Here is a 16,072-nt window from a genome sequence, read left to right as displayed (position 1 = left end):
GGTCCCGGCCTGGTGCCCTCGCCTGGACCGAGTCCTCCACGAGGAGAGGGACACCCAACCACACTCACTTCCTTCCTGGCGTGAAGAGTGGGTGAAACAGTGCTCATCACAATGACCACAGTGACGAGAGAGCAGGAGTTCCAGAGGTGGGGAGGGGAAAGGAGGCAGGGAGGTGTTAGACGGAGCCTTTGGAGCTCCGCCGAACTGGCTTGGAATCTTGGCTCCTTAAGAAAGATGACCTCATTTAACCCGCCTCTCTGTTACTTCATTTTTAAATTTAATTTAAAAAACATATATATATTGAGCCCGGCCGGGCGTGGCTCAGCGGTTGAGCGTCGACCTGGGATCCAGGCGATCGAGGTTCGATTCCCGGTCAGGGCACATGCCCGGGTTGCAGGCTCGATCAATGACTCTCATCATTGATGTTTCTGTCTCTCTCCCTCCCTCTCCTTTCCTCTCTCTGAAATCAATAAAGGTCTATTTAAAAAATAATAATAATAAAATAAAATAAAAATTAAAAAAAATATATATATATATTGATTTCAGAGAGAGGAAAGGAGAGGGAGGGAGAGAGACAGAAACATCAATGATGAGAGAGTCATTGATTGGCTGCCTAGCCCACAACCCAGGCATGTGCCCTGACCGGAAATCGAACCTCGATTGCCTGGATCCTAGGTCGATGCCCAACCGCTGAGCTATGCCCTGTCAGGCTAAATTTAATTTTTAAAATTACATTTGTTGTTGAAAGTGTTACAGACCCCCCCCCCCCCATTACCTCCTCCTACCCGCTCCTGCCCTCTCCCCAGGCCTTCACTGCATTATTGTCTGTGTCCATGGGTTATGCATATATGCATATAAGTTCTTTAGTAAATCTCTTCCAGCCTCTCACCCCTCACACCCCCCCCCCCCCGATTCATCAGTCTGTTGTATGCTTCCATGCCTCTGGATCTATTTTTGGGGGGGGTTCAGTTTATTTTGTTAATTAGATTCCACATAAAAGTGAGATCATGTGATATTTGTCTTTCTCTAGCTTATTTCACTTAACATAATACTCTCCAGGTCCCTCCATTCTGTCTCAAAGGGTAAGAATCCTTCCTTTATACAGCTGCATAGTATTCCATGGTGTAAATGTCTCACAGCTTTTTTATCCATTCGTCTGCTGATGGGCGCTTGGGCTGTTTGCACATCTTAGCTATTGTAAATAACGCTGCTATGAACATAGGTGTGCATATATACTTTCTGATTGGTGTTTCAGGCTTTTTAGGGTATACTCCTAGAATTGGGATCACTGGGTCAAATGGCAGTTCCATTTTTAATTTTTTGAGGAACCTCCATACTGTTTTCCATAGTGGCTGCACAGTCTGCATTCCCACCACAGTGTACTAGGGCTCCCCTTTCTCCACACCCCCGCCAGCACTTGTTTGTTGATTTATTGATGCTGTCCCTTCTGGCATGTGTGAAGTGATACCTCATTGTGGTTTTAATTTGCATCTCTCTGATGATTAGTAACATTGAGCATTTTTTCATATGTCTCTTGGCCATTTGTATGTCCTCTTTGGAGAAGCGTCTATTCCTGTCTTCTGCCCATTTTTATTTTTATTTTATTTTTTAAAACATATCTTTATTGATTTCAGAGAGAGGAAGGGAGAGAGAGAGATAGAAACATCAATGATGAGAGAGTCATTGATGGGCTGCCTCCTGCATCCCCCCAAGCCCGCAACCCAGGCATGTGCCCTGACCGGGAATCGAACTGCAATCTCCTGGATCCTAGGTTGATGCTCAACCGCTGAGCCACGCCCAGCTGGGTACCTTCTGCCCATTTTTAAATTGGTTTGTCTTCCTTTTGTTGAGTTGTATATTTTACATATTTTGGAAATTAACCGCTTATCAGATGTATCATTGGCAAATATGTTCTCCCACACAGTGGGTTCCCTTTTCATTTTGATGCTGGTTTCTTTTGCTGTGCAGAAGCCTTTTATTTTTATGTAGTCCCATTTGTTTATTTTTTCCTTTGTTTCTCTTGCCCTAGGTGGTGTATCAGTGAAAATTCTGCTTTGTGAGATGTCTGATATTTTGCTGCCTATGTTTTCTTGTAGGATTTTTATGGTTACTTCTTGCCTTCCCGCAACACGGGCCTTTGTCCAGCTCTTTGGACACTCTAAGCTCTTTCCCACTTCAAAGCTTTGGATTTGCTTTCCCTCTGTGTGGCATACTCCTTTCTATGTTCTTCCCATGCCGACTCATTTTCAATCTTCAGAATCCAACTTAAATATCACCATCTTCAAGGGATCTTTCCTTAGCACTATATCTAAGCCTCACTCTCTCCCATCACTCAGGATTTTTAGTGCAAGAAATAGAAAAGATGACCTCACCATCAGAATCACAGCCAAAAACGACAAAGAAATGTGGTAGCCCTTGAGGACCCCATGGCTACTACTGCAGAACTCTCAGCTGTGTATGCTGTCCCGGGGAATGTCACTGCTATTGCAGCAGCAACTGACCCAGTTCTCCATAGTACCTGCTTCTTTGTCTCCTTACTTTCCAGGCGCCAAGCTGTCTGCATCTAGTTGGCTGAACCCGTGCCACGTGGCTATGCTCTAGCTGCGAGGGAAGCTGGGAAAATGGGTCATGTCTGAACTTCCTGTTTCTGTGGGGGAAGAAAAATTTTGTTTCCCACTGAGACTCACATGGGTAATTCCTCCATCATCAGAAGCAAGTCAGTCTGGGGAAGATAAAACGGACAACTGCTCTCCATTACTCCCCCCTGACTCTCCACCTTGTCTCCTGACAGCAGTGGCATCTTAACTTGAGCATTTGGTAGGCACCTCAAACCACAGTCAAGATTCTAGAACCAGACAACTTGGATTCAAATGATGACTCTGACATTTGCCATCTGTGTGACCTTGGGAAAGTCACTTGACTTCTCTGTGTCCTTTGTTTCCTTACCCATCAACTAGGATAATAGGATTGTGACAGGGATTAAATGAGTTAATAAGAGTAAAGTGCTTAAATAGTGGCTGATGTAGGGTAAGCACTACGGAAGTGCTTAGTTTCCGTTTTTATTAATTGAATGAATAGATGAATGAACTTTCCTCATACAAGGAGATGCAGAGGGTTTTGCAAAAAACCAGGGAGACAGCTTACTCAGGACGACATTCTGCACTCAGCCATCCACCTTTACCTAGTTCCTTTAGCGCTTTCATTTCCCCAGCTGGAGGATTTCACTGTCTTGGTTAGCTGCCCAGTGTATGGAGCATCCCTATTGTGTGTTGTGCCAAACTACCTTGTGTTGTTGTGTTAGACCTACATAAGGATGATTTTGGCTTCAACATAGGTCTGTGATGAAATTCATGATGGCTGTGGGTGGAGGTGGGGTCTGTGCTGTTCTGGCTTTTAATTGGTTCAACGTATTCATGCCAACACGTATACCCCAGTGTACACCACCATTGTCTGAACAGTGAAATGGGTACATACTACAGCCCATTGCTCAGCCCACCAACTTCTCATTTTCATTTTCAAACCCCAGTTTGTATCGACTTCTAAAACTCACCTCCGGCTCCTGGTTTTGATGGCCCATTTTGGACATTTTTCTCTAGCTTGACACCATGCCTGTGTTTGAGGAATAGGTAAACCATCTTCTGCTTTCAAAGCCTGCTGGTCACAGCTTGGGTTGCAGGTTCTATAGACTGAATGTTTATGTGCGTCCCCCCCCCCCCCCAAATTCATATGTTAAATCCTAATGCCCAATGTGAAGGTATTAGAAGGTGGGGCTTTTGGGAGGTGATTAGGTCATGAGAGTGGAGACCTCATGAATGGGATTAGCACTTTTATAAAAGAGATCTCAGAGAGTGCCCCTGCCCCTTCTGCCATGTGAGGACACAGTGAGATGATGGCTATCTATGAGCCATGAAGTGGGCCCTCACCAGACACTAAGCCTGCTGGCACCTTGATCTTGGATTCCCAGCCTCCGGACCTTTGAGAATTAAATTTCTGTTGATTATAAGCCACCAGTCTGTGGTATTCTGTTACACCAAACAGACTAAAACAGCAGGTGCCTGGAAGGAACCATAGTAGGGCTGGGATTAACTCTCCTTCTCCAAGAAATTTAACTACATGTGGCTGAACAGAAATGATGCTCAAAAAAAATGCTACAGAAACATTTATATACATAAGCCAAGGCTGGGAAAATTTTTCACTATTTCTCAAACTCAAATACCTCTCTTAAGCTAACAAATAAGCCTGTTTTTATGCTATGAAAGTAATGTACGCACATGGTGTAAAACACAGAAAAATATAATGAAGAAAATAAAAATCACCTGTAATTTTATCACCTAGAGATATCTATTCTGAACATGTTTTGATTTTTTTTTTAACATATCTTTATTGATTTCAGAGAGAGGAAAGGAGAGCGAGAGAGAGAGATAGAAACATCAATGATGAGAGAGTCATTGGTCGGCTGCAGCCTGCAACCTGGGCATGTGCCCTGACCGGGTATCGAACCCCGATCTCCTGGATCCTAGGTCGATGCTCAACCGCTGAGCCATGCCCAGCCAGGCTGTTTTGATTTTATTTTAGCCATTTCCCTTAACTCCCCTGCCCCTATATACGTGAGTGGACAAAAGTAGGTTTACAGCTGTTTTGTATAGAAAATAATAATTAATAAATAATAATGCAAGAATAAACTCTGTTTCACACACTCACAATAATAAACCTCCTTTTGCCAACCCCTGTGTGTGTGTGTGTGTGTGTGTGTGTGTGTGTGTGTATTTATACACATCTCCCTCCTCCCAGTATACTAAAGCTCAAATATTTCTAACTCAGGCCAATGGGGAATAATATTTGTGAAATTAGCTCTGATTTTTATAATGAAGGTTGCTTTACAGAAATTCCTTTGTGCAGCCATCTTTGCTGGGACCACCTAATCTATGTAATGAGTATTATGAAATAAGGAGCAGGATTCTGTCCTTGGATTAAATAGGATGAAATTGCAGGGTGTATGAGGAGGAAAAACCTAAAACTTCTAGCTTTTCTTTCCTCTTTTCCTTTGTTATTGCAGCACGATGCCCTTCACTCTGAAATCTTGGCTGGTAATTATCAGAGACCCCTTTTCCGGTTCCCTGATGTCTTCCCTTCTGGGGCACCAGGTCCTACTTTTAGTAGGTGCCCCCCTTTCTCTTGGAGATAATCACATCAATTGGTCTCTCATTCCAGGGGGATATGACCTAGAATCAGTTTTGTCTTTGAGAAATGAGGTCGCTTTCACGGGGGAGGTGTCAGGAGAAAGTGGGAAGCCCCAGGCTGGGAGAGGAGGTTCTTCCTGGCTTTTCCCGGGCACCTCTTGCAAAGGTGACGACCCTGCTGTTTGGTGAGGAATGAGGACTGGTCTGTAAGGCTTTAGTCTTCATCGGTCCCCTAAAATGGTTCAGGCAAAAGTTATTCATGTCCTCCTGCAGTTGACAAATTCTATAGTTTCTTTTCCATCCATTCCATTCAACTGGACCTGTAGGTAGAATTTTAAATTGTTCACTACCTAAAACTTGAATCTCCTCCCCTGTGCTCTTTTCCACTTTTCTATTTTGCCCCTGTTCTTGATCCTTCACTGGCTGGTTGTCTGCCATCCATCCAGTCAAATATAGTGTTCTTCAGTCTTAAGGATGGCCCCCAGTGGCCCCCATCTTCCGGTCTTCATGCCTTGTGTAATCCCCTTCTTTTGCGTGTAGGCTGGATCTAGTTCTGACCAACAGAATATGGCAAAAATTACAGGGTGCTACTTCTAAGATTAGGTTATAAGAAATCATGGCTTCTATCTGTCTTGCTCTTTCAGAAGTGGAGAGACCCATGTGGAAAAGAATTGAGAGAGGCTCTGGCCACCAGCCAGCAAGGACCTGAGGTCCTCAGTCCAATATCCTATAAGAAACTGAATCCTGCCAATAACCACATGAGTGAGCTTTGAAGTACATCCTTCCCCAGTCCAGCCTTCAGATGAGATAGCAGCCCCAGCTGATGTCTTATGCGAGAACCTGAGCCAGAGGACCCAGGTAGGCATGACCAGATTCCTGACCCACAGGAACCCATAAAATAAATATTTGTTGCTTCACACTGTTAAGTTTTGTGATAATTTGTTATAAAGCAATAGCTAATTAATGCATTAGATTTCCATCTTCCTCACCCTCTCCCTGTAAAAGCTCACTCATATTAGTAGATTTAGGTATTACTTGCTAGATTAGGATAACTGTAGCTTTAAGACCAGCAGGTAGGTTTAGTGAGGCAGGTGCCAAGTTTAGAATAGCATCCGAGTTCCTTACCACAGTCTGCAGAATCTCAGTCCTTACCACCTGGCTCCTGTCCGCATTTCCTTCCCCATATCCGAACAATTTGTCCTGAGATCATTAAGGCTCACCAAGCTTGTTTAATCTCATGGGCTTTGTACTTTCTTTTCCCCTCTCAGATGTTCTGCATTTTCATATGATTTTCTCCCTCTCACCCTTTTGGTCTCTGCTCAGATTTTATCTCCTAAAAGGCCCTTCCTTGACCATCTCATCTGAAGTATCACACTGCCATGCCATACTATATCCCTCCTTCTCCTCATAGCATCCGTCACTTTGTGATTCTCTCACCTCCTTCTCTAGATATCAGCCCTTTAATGGGGCTCTTATCTCTCTTAGTCCTTACTGAATCTATGCTGCCTAACCTAGTTCCTGTCATAAAGCAGGTCCTTCATACTTATTTGTTGAATGACTGAATGTTGGCTGCCCTGCCATGCTTGGACATAGTCCAAGTGTGGACTAACCAAGACTTTCTGCTGCTTTTTCCATGGGCGTTTGTGTTCTGGCTGCTCAATTTCCAAGCATCCTTCTTATTTATGGGAGAACCCAAATTAGGTGGGAGGCAGGATTAATGGAGGGCCTCACGCAATGTCGTGAGTTGAATTGTGTCCACTCAAAAAGATATGTTGAAGTCCTGACTCCAGGTACCTGTGAATGTGTCCTTGTTTGGAAATAGGGCCTTCGCAGATGTAATTAGTTAACATGAGGTGATACTGGAGTAGAGTGGAACCTTAATCCAATGATTCTTGTCCTTATAAGGAGGCTACATGAAGACAGAGACACACAGGGAAGATGGCCACATGAAGAAAGAGGCAGAAGCCGGAGTGATGTAACTATAAGCTCAGGAACAGCAAGGACTGCTGGCAACCACTAGGAACTGGGAGAGGCAAAGAAGGCTCCTTCCCTAGAGCCTTTGGAGAGAGCACGGATCTGCCAAAGCTTTTATTTCAGCCTTCTGGCCTCCAGGACTGTGAGAGAATAAATTCCTATTGTTTGAAGTCACCCAGTTTGTGGTACTTTGTTATGGAAGTCCTAGGAAACTAATATAATGACATCTGTCTCTTTAATCTGAGGTCCCTTGCCTACTCCTGGCCTATCTCTCTCTGTGGCATTCCCTATCACCTGTGCACACTGGAAGCACCTCTTCAATGCTCAAAGAGCAGAACCAGCTGTTTTCGCTCCTGGCTTTCTGAGCTCATCTTCTATATGCTAGTTTCCCACCTTAATCTTAACCCTCCTCTCAGCCCCTGCTGGAGCCTCCTTTAAGTCAGACCCACCTGCCAGATTTCCAGAAACAGAAGCCCATTGATGTGGTCCACACAGATCTGTCCATCTTCTGGGGTGTAGAGCAGGTTGGAGATAGGTGGAGGGTGGACTTGGGTGTCCACAGAAAATCTCTTTCCTAATGGTTGATTGATTGACTCAACAAATTACCGAGTCCTTGCTCTGTGTCAGGCACTGGGCTGAAAACCAGGAGCCGATGGTGACGAGGGACAAAGTCCCTTCCCTTATGGAGCTTCTAGTCCAGTGGAAGGAAATAGAAAATGAGAAACTAAAATAAGCCACCAAGTGGTCGGGTGAGGAGCAGACCTATAGGGTTCCCAGCTGCCACGGCAGCCTGTCTGTGGCTACTTCTCACATGCAAAATGCTGCTTCAGCAGCCCAGCTGTGTCTGGGCGGGATGAGGGCGGCACTGTGACGGCCACTCTGCTCCTGCAGCAGCTCGGTGGGAACACTGGGCTGCAGGGAGCCCCATGCTTTTCTGGCATCCTGTGCCAACATGCCTGTTGGGAAAGATGTGCCCGATGCTTACATACAGAAGTTGAAAAATCAGAAGGCTGATTTATACTGGGCATCTGGCCCAAACAGTATCTGGCATGAAATGTTTCTCTTATTCTACAAGGGTGGTCAGCCTTGCATTTCTATCATACGCTTTGCACAAAATAATATCCTATTTGGAAGCCTGCCTTTGCAAATCTTATTTTATGGCATCATAGGGAGCTTTATAGTGACCAACCCAACGCTGCTCCCCTTTGTTACATACAAATGGTTAGGTCGTTGGTTGTGCCATAAGGCCACAGCAGACACTTATAAAGCCATTACTTATAATGCTGTACTTTCAGAAACGAGTACAGTGTTTCACCAGAATGACATGAGGATTCCAAACAGCACCCATGTGTTTACCACATTTTATGCTAAAACAAAACCACTGTTAGTTAACCCAGGTCTCTTTCCAAATCCTGAAGACACTACCATCCAATGGATTATGACCAACCATTCACTTCTGATATGGAAGAAACCAGTGAAAACAAGCAGATTAAAGATGATGTTTGTGCTTAAATGTGACTTATTTTCCAGTGTATAACAGTAATTTGCCTTTACTTTTGTTTCCTGTTAAAAAATTAAGTAAATCACTGAGATCATGATCATCATCAAATAAATATCATCATAAGCAGGACAACAAACTGCCAAAATTACATTATTCTATTTTTTTTAAAATCATGGTAAAATATACATAGCATCAAACTTACCATCTTAACCATTTCTAAGTGCACAGCTCAGTGGCATTAAGGACATTTACACTGTTGTGCAGCCGTCACCACCATCCATCCCCAGAACTTTCTCTCTTCGCAGACCGAAACTCTGTCCCCATTAAACACTCACTCCCCACAGCCCTCTCCCAGCCCCTGGCATTCATCATTCCACTTTGTCTCTCTCAATCTGACTATCCTAAGTGCTTCATATAAGTGGAATCACACAGTATTTGTCCTTTTGTGTCTGGTTTATTTCATCCACTCAGCACAATGTCCTCATGATTTATCCGTGTTGTAGCATGTAGGCATGATTCTAATTTTGATAGGAAACATATCCTCACCTGAAAGTAATCCAACATTTTAGCAAAGGTTATGAATAGGTGTGACTTTTTATTTTTCAATTTCAGTTTACATTCAATAACATTCTGTGTTAGTTTCAGATGCACAGTATAGTGATGACAATCATGCACTTTATAGAGTGGTTCCCCCCCCCCCCCGATATGTCAAGTACCCACCTGGCCCCATACATAGTTATGACAGTAGTATTGACTGTATTCCCTGTGCTGTAATTTACATCTCTGTACTATCTGTAACTATCAATTAGCACTTAATCCCTTCACCTTTTTCACCCAGTCCCCCAATACCTGTCCCCCTGGCAACTGTCAGTTCATTCTCTGTGTCTATGGGTATGGTCTATTGTTCATTTTTTCTTTTTTTTGGATTCCACATATAAATGAAATCATTGGTATTTGTCATTCTCTGTCTGACATTTCATTTAGCATAATACCCTCTAGGTCCATCCATGCTGTCACAAAAGGTAAGATTTCTTTTTCGTGGCCAAGTAATGTTCCATTGCATATATGTACCACAGCTTTTCTTCCCACTTGTCTATTGATGGGCACTTGAGTTGCTCCCGTATCTTGACTATTGTAAATATTGCTGCGATGAACATAGGGAGCATATTTTCTTTCAAATTAGTGTTTGGGGTTTCTTTAGATATATACTCAGTAGTGGAATTGCTGGGTCATAAGGCAGTTCCATTTTTAATTTTTGAGAAACCTCCACACTGTTTTCCATAGTGGCTGCACCAGTCTGCATTGTCACCAACAGTGCACAAGGGTTCCCTTTTCTCCACACCCTCGCCAGCACTTGTTGTTTGGTGATTTATTGATGGTGCCATTCTGACAGGTGTGAGGTGGTATCTCTTTGTGTTGTTTTTTTTAAAAAAATATATCTTTATTGATTTCAGAGAGAGGAAGGGAGAGGGAGAGAGAGAGAAACATCAATGATGAGAGAGTCATTGATAGGCTGCCTCCTGCACCCCCTCACCCACTGGGGATCAAACCCACAACCTGGGCGGGCGTGTGCCCTGACTGGGAATCGAACCTCGATCCCCTGGATCATAGGTTGATGTTCAACCGCTGAGCCACGCTGGCCGGGCTGCTGGCTAATTTTACTTACAGTAGTCCCCTTTTATCCATGGTTTTATTTTCTGCAGTTTCAGTTACCCATGGTTAACTGTGGTCTGAATATAGTAAATGGAAAGTCCCAGAAATAAACAATGCATACGTTTTAAATTATGCATGACAAAATGAGTAGCATGAAGAAATCTTGAGCCGTCCCTCTGTATGTCATCTGCCTGCTATGTGTAAGTCCTGCCCATTAGTCACTTGGTAGCCATCTGGGTTATCAGATGGACTATGGTGGTATCGCACTGCTTGTGTTCAAGTACACTTATTTTACTTAATAATGGCCCCAAAGCCATCCACATAAGTTTTATTACAGTCTATTGTTATATATAATTGTTCTGTTTTATTATTGTTGTTAATCTTTTATTGTGTATAATTTATAAATTAAACTTTATCACAGGTGTGTATAGAAAAAATAGTATATGAAGTGTTCAGGCATCACTATCGATCTTGGAATATACCCCCCACAGGTAAGGGGGGACTACTGTGTTTATTTTTCAATTTTATTTTTATTGAAATATAACTGACATACAACATTGTGCAAGCTTAAAGTGTACACTGTGTTGATTTGATATTTATACATGGCAATATGATTATCATGGTATCCTTAGCTAACACCTCTACCATGTCACATAATTATCATTTCTTTTTCTGCTATGGGATCAGTTAAGATCTAGTCTCTTAGGAACTTTGAAGGTTATAATACAGTGTGTTGTTGCCTGTAATCACTATGCTGTGGACTTTTTTATCTCCAGGACTTTTTTAGCCATGTCTGTTCATTTTTCTACTGCCTCTCCTGAATGCCTGCCTAGAGAGAAGTCTCAGCAAGAACCAGACTCAAACAGGGTAATTTGAGGAGAGTTTGAAGGTGTGGTGGTGGGGTAAGGAAACCACAGAGGACGGTGCAGTAACCTGGAGCTGGCAGCACCTGGGAGCTGCTACCATCCCCGAGCAGAAGCAGGAAGAGGAGGGAGCAGCATGGCCAGAATCTGAAGAGGGCCACCTGCTAGGACCTGTGGTCTACAGCCCAGGCGCCCAGCCATCTGCAGTGAGTGTGGCAGGAGGAACCCGAGGGAATCATACCCTGGCCTCACTCTCCTCCTTCCTTCTGACCTCCCGCAAGGGTCTCCCTTTGCCTGAACCCAACCAGAGCCAGAGAATGAGAGAGCCTGTTGGTACAATCCATGAGGGTCGATGTCCCAGGACACAGAAGCAGGGGAGGAAGGAGGAGAGTGACCCTTAGGGAAGGTCTCCAGTGCCATTTCTCATGGAGACAGTCTGAGGGAGGGCCATGCTTCCCTGCTCAGAACAATGCTGGGCACAAAACAGATGCTAATAAATGTTGAATAAATAATCATGAACTAGGAGACTGATTTTTAATTGTAAAATACACATAAAAAATTTACCATTGTGACTATTTCCCAGCTTTATTGCGATATAACTGACATATAACATTGTGTAAGTTTAAGAGTATGATGATTTGATGCATTTATGCATTGCAAATGATTATCACCATAGCCATTGTAACCACTTAAAAGTCACAGTTCAGTGATATTAAGTACATTCATGACGTGCAATCAACACTTAGTTCCAGAACTTTTTCATCTCCCCAAAAGGAACCCTTGCACCCGTGAGCAGTCACTCTCTATCCCTCCCTGCTCCAGCCCCTGACAGTCACTAATCTGCTTTCTGTCTCTGTGGACTTACGAATTCTGAATATCTCACATCAATATAAACGCAGGGTGAATTTGGGGGGGAATAAACTTATCCCCTCACCTTTGACTCTCCTTTTCTCCCCTGAAATTCTGCTTGTGGCCTCAGACACTTCACTTGCACATCAGGCCTCTCTGGTAATAAGGAGGGGGCGCGGCTCAGAGAAGGGGGACCTGGCCTTTCTCTCCCTTCTCCTCTGCTCCCTTTGGGTCCCTAGGAACGATGGGGAACCTGACAGCTGATAATGAGACTCCCTCCCCCTAATGACTCTGGGGGTTCTGGGGATGCCTCAGGCCAGCTCTGCCCTAATTAATTAATAGGGAGCGCTTCCCACAGAGAATTAGCCTCGATTCCTCCTGTCTCAGGCTCCTCTTGGCTCAGCCTCTCCTCAGGCCCCACCCCACAGGCAGGGCAGTCATTTGGGACAGCCTGGGGATGCTCCATCTGGGTTGGCCTGCCGTCTTAATGCTAGGGCCAGAGCTGGAGCCACTGGCCAGAGTGGACCTGAGGTGGGCTCAAACTCTGGCTTAACAGTGTGGGCTGTGAGCCCCTTTTATATCTGTAAAAGGGAGCCGGTAGCCTTTCCCTTACTGAGAGAATGAGAGACTCCCGGAGCCAGGGTGAGGGTGAGAGTGGGGCATTCTCTTTGGGTTTATCTGTAATTTTTAAAACAGTGAAATATGTCAGATTCTTCTTCTCTTTTAAAAAATAATTATTTTCAATTACAGTTCAGATTATTTTTTCTTTCTGAGTCATTCTTTGGAGATACAGTTACATTATCTTTTCCCCATTCAGAGGTAATATTCTCCTAAAAAAGATAAATCATATTTCAATGTCAGTAAAAAAATAAGCCCCACAAAATTACTACAAAAATCAATGGTGAGCTAAATATAAAAATTTAAAGACAGAATCAGTGAGTGTTGAGCCAAGCCATATGGTAGCCTGAAGCAAAAGGAAAATCAGGAATTCTGATCCTGTCTTTTTTTGGAAATGTTGACATTTTGTTAATTGTGTATATTTTGCATTCATTTTGGATATTGAATAATGAAATGTTAATATCTGTAAGAACTGTGTAACTCAGTGAGCTAATATTCTTCAAATGACATGTTTCAAAATCATGCATGGGTAAAAGGTGCACTCAGTAGGCTTTAATGTTAATTTTAAAAGTACAAAAACTTCACTGACAATTCAGACCCCACTTTGCAAGTATCCTTTAAGAAACTAAAATGTGTCGAGTTTTGGTATAGTCTCAAAGAATAGTCACGATTACCTGAAAAGCTGATCAAAATACTTTCTTTTTTAAATTATCTGTTCGTGTGAGGTTGAATTTTCTTCATATACTTCAGTCAAAACAACATATCGCAACAGAGTCAATGCATAAGATGCATTTAATTCTCATTATTCATGGTAGTTTTGTTCTATAAAGTTGTGCAAACACTGAAATAGCAAATAAACCATTACTCCTAGGGAGATACACTGGGTTAGGTTGTTGTGAGTCTCTGCTCACATTTTTGTCAGTCATCAACCAATCAGTACCTACCTGTTTTATGGGTGTTTCTATTTAAAGACACCAATTTAATGTATATATATGTATATGTATATATATATATAATACACAAATATCTATATGTAACTCATCGACATCGAATTCACAGCCAACAGCATTATAACTGAGGCCTAACACATATGTTCTCCATGAGGCACATCACAGCCTTCTTATGCTAACAAACATTAGACAGCACATCAACACCATGCCTGGGAGCCATTTAAAAATCTACAGCCCGGCCAAGCATGGCTCAGAGGTTGAGCATGACCTAGGATCCAGGTGATCGGGGTTCAATTCCCGGTCAGGGCACATGCCTGGGTTGCGGGCTAGGCAGCCGATCAAAGACTCATTATTGATGTTTCTATCTCTCTCTCTCCCCCTCCTTTCCTCTCTCTGAAATCAATAAAGATATATTTTTTAAAAATCTACAAAAAGCACAAAAATGAGAAAAACATGGCACCAAATAGGCCATGAAAAGGACATCTTTTATAGTATGACAGCTGATCCAAGAAGGCAGAGCACAGCCTTGTTCAACCTCAGCTGGGAACATACCTGTTGGCCAGTTCAAATTTGGCATCGCTCTGAGCATGTCCACTAATGACCACAAAAGTGCCAGGAGCATTGACTTTGGTTTGCAAATAAGTTTAAGTGAGTGGGTGAATTTGCTACTGTGGAGTCTGAACATAAGGATCAACTGTCTGAGGATCTCACATTTTTTTATTAAGCTGGACATCAAAGCAATTTGCAAAAGGTGAAGAAACATTGCCTCTCTTCTCACTAGTTTTTTCTTGTTTTGGAAAATGTTATTTTTCATAAAATATGCTTTTTATGTTATGTTAAAATGAATAAATAAATATTTTAAATATATCTTTATTGATTTCAGAGAGAGAAAAGAAGAGGGAGAGAGAGAGAGAAACATCAATGATGAGAGAGTCATTGATCGAGCCCACAACCTGGGCATGTGCCCTGACTGGGAATCGAACCCTGATTGCCTGGATCCCAGGTCGACACTCAATCACTGAGCCACGCCCAGCTGGGTGAATAAATAAATATTTTAAAACTCTTAATTTCTAATACAGTAAAGATTAATAGGTATAACCCATATAGATGCAAATTCTTTGGAGTCTCCAGGATCTTATTATTTTATTTCAATTTTAAACATTAAAGTATAGTTGTCACACAATATTATATTAGTTTCAGGCATACAACACAGTGATTCAACATTTATATATCGTATGATGTGATCAATCACCACAATAAGCCTCGTAACCATCTGTCACCATGCAAAGCTATTGACTCTACTCCCTGTACTGTGCATGACTATTTTAATTGACAGACACAATTTCTTAGAACAATTTTAGATTTACAAGAAAATTAAAAGGGTAGGCACAGGGAGTTCCCATATCCTCCCCACCCCAACAATTCCCATTATTATTATTATTTTAATCCTCATCCAAGTATATGTTTATTGATTTTAGAAAGAGGAAAAGGGGAAGAGAGGGAGAGAGACAGAAACATCGATGTGAGAGAGAAACATCGATCAGAATCCCATATATGCCCAGGAATTGAACCCTCAACCTAGGTATGTGCCCTGACTCGGAATCAAATCTGCAACCTTTTGGTGCACGTGACGACGCTCCAACCAACTGAGCCACTCGACCAGGGCTCCTTTATTATTAATATTGTCCATTACTATGATACATTTGTTATAATTAATGAGTCAATATTGATACATTATTATTAAAGCCCACACTATTGAGATTTCCTCCGTTTTCTCTTAATATCCTTTTTCTGTTCCAGGAGCCCCTGCGGACCCCACATTATATTAGTCATCAAATCTCCTTAGTCTCCCATGAGAGTTTCTCTGATTTTCTTTGTTTTTGATGACTTGAGTTTTGAGGAGCGTTGGTCAGATTTATTGTAGGATGCTGGAATTTGTCAGATTTTAAAAAATTATGATTAGACTGGGGTTGTGATTTTGGGGAGGTCCTCAATAACTTTTAAGAATGTAAAGAGGTTCCGAGATCCAATAGTTTGAGAACTGTTGCTATTTTAGTTACTTATGATTTTGTGTAATAGAGCAATGGTGCTCTGTCTTCTTCCCTGCTCAGTCTCCAGCCTCTAGTGCAGCCTGGCGCACAACAGAGGCACAAGAATTATTTGTGGAGGGAGTGACTGCAAGAGCCAGGAGCTCAGAGGCAGCTCTAGGCTCAGAGAAGGGTGCACAGCCCCTGACTGAAAAGGAGGGAGTGAGAGGCTTCAGAGAGGAGCTGCCAGAGAACCTACATCGAGTGCAGGGGTTCAACCTTAGCCACATATTGAAATCACTTAGGGAGCATTAAAATATGCCGTGCTTGTGCCCTGAGACCTGTGCCCAGGGACACTGATGTGATTGGTCTGGGTGCCACCTAGAGAATCAGAATTTTAAAAAGCTCCCCTGGTGATTCTAAGGTACTGCTAAGTTTGAGAACCACCTAGATAGGA

The 16,072-nt window shown here is 42.8% G+C and overlaps 1 pseudogene; it reads left to right on the top strand.

Moving 5' to 3' along the window:
- Positions 1–6,914: 6,914 nt before the first annotated feature.
- LOC107534274 (transmembrane protein 70, mitochondrial pseudogene) lies at positions 6,915–8,666 on the top strand (annotated as a pseudogene).
- Positions 8,667–16,072: the final 7,406 nt, after the last annotated feature.

This window comes from Miniopterus natalensis, chromosome 4 (assembly GCF_054644295.1).
Source record: "Miniopterus natalensis isolate mMinNat1 chromosome 4, mMinNat1.hap1, whole genome shotgun sequence".
Taxonomy (NCBI): Eukaryota; Metazoa; Chordata; class Mammalia; order Chiroptera; family Miniopteridae; genus Miniopterus; species Miniopterus natalensis.
Note: the sequence above shows the minus strand (reverse complement) of the source record. Positions and strands in the feature narration are given on the sequence as shown.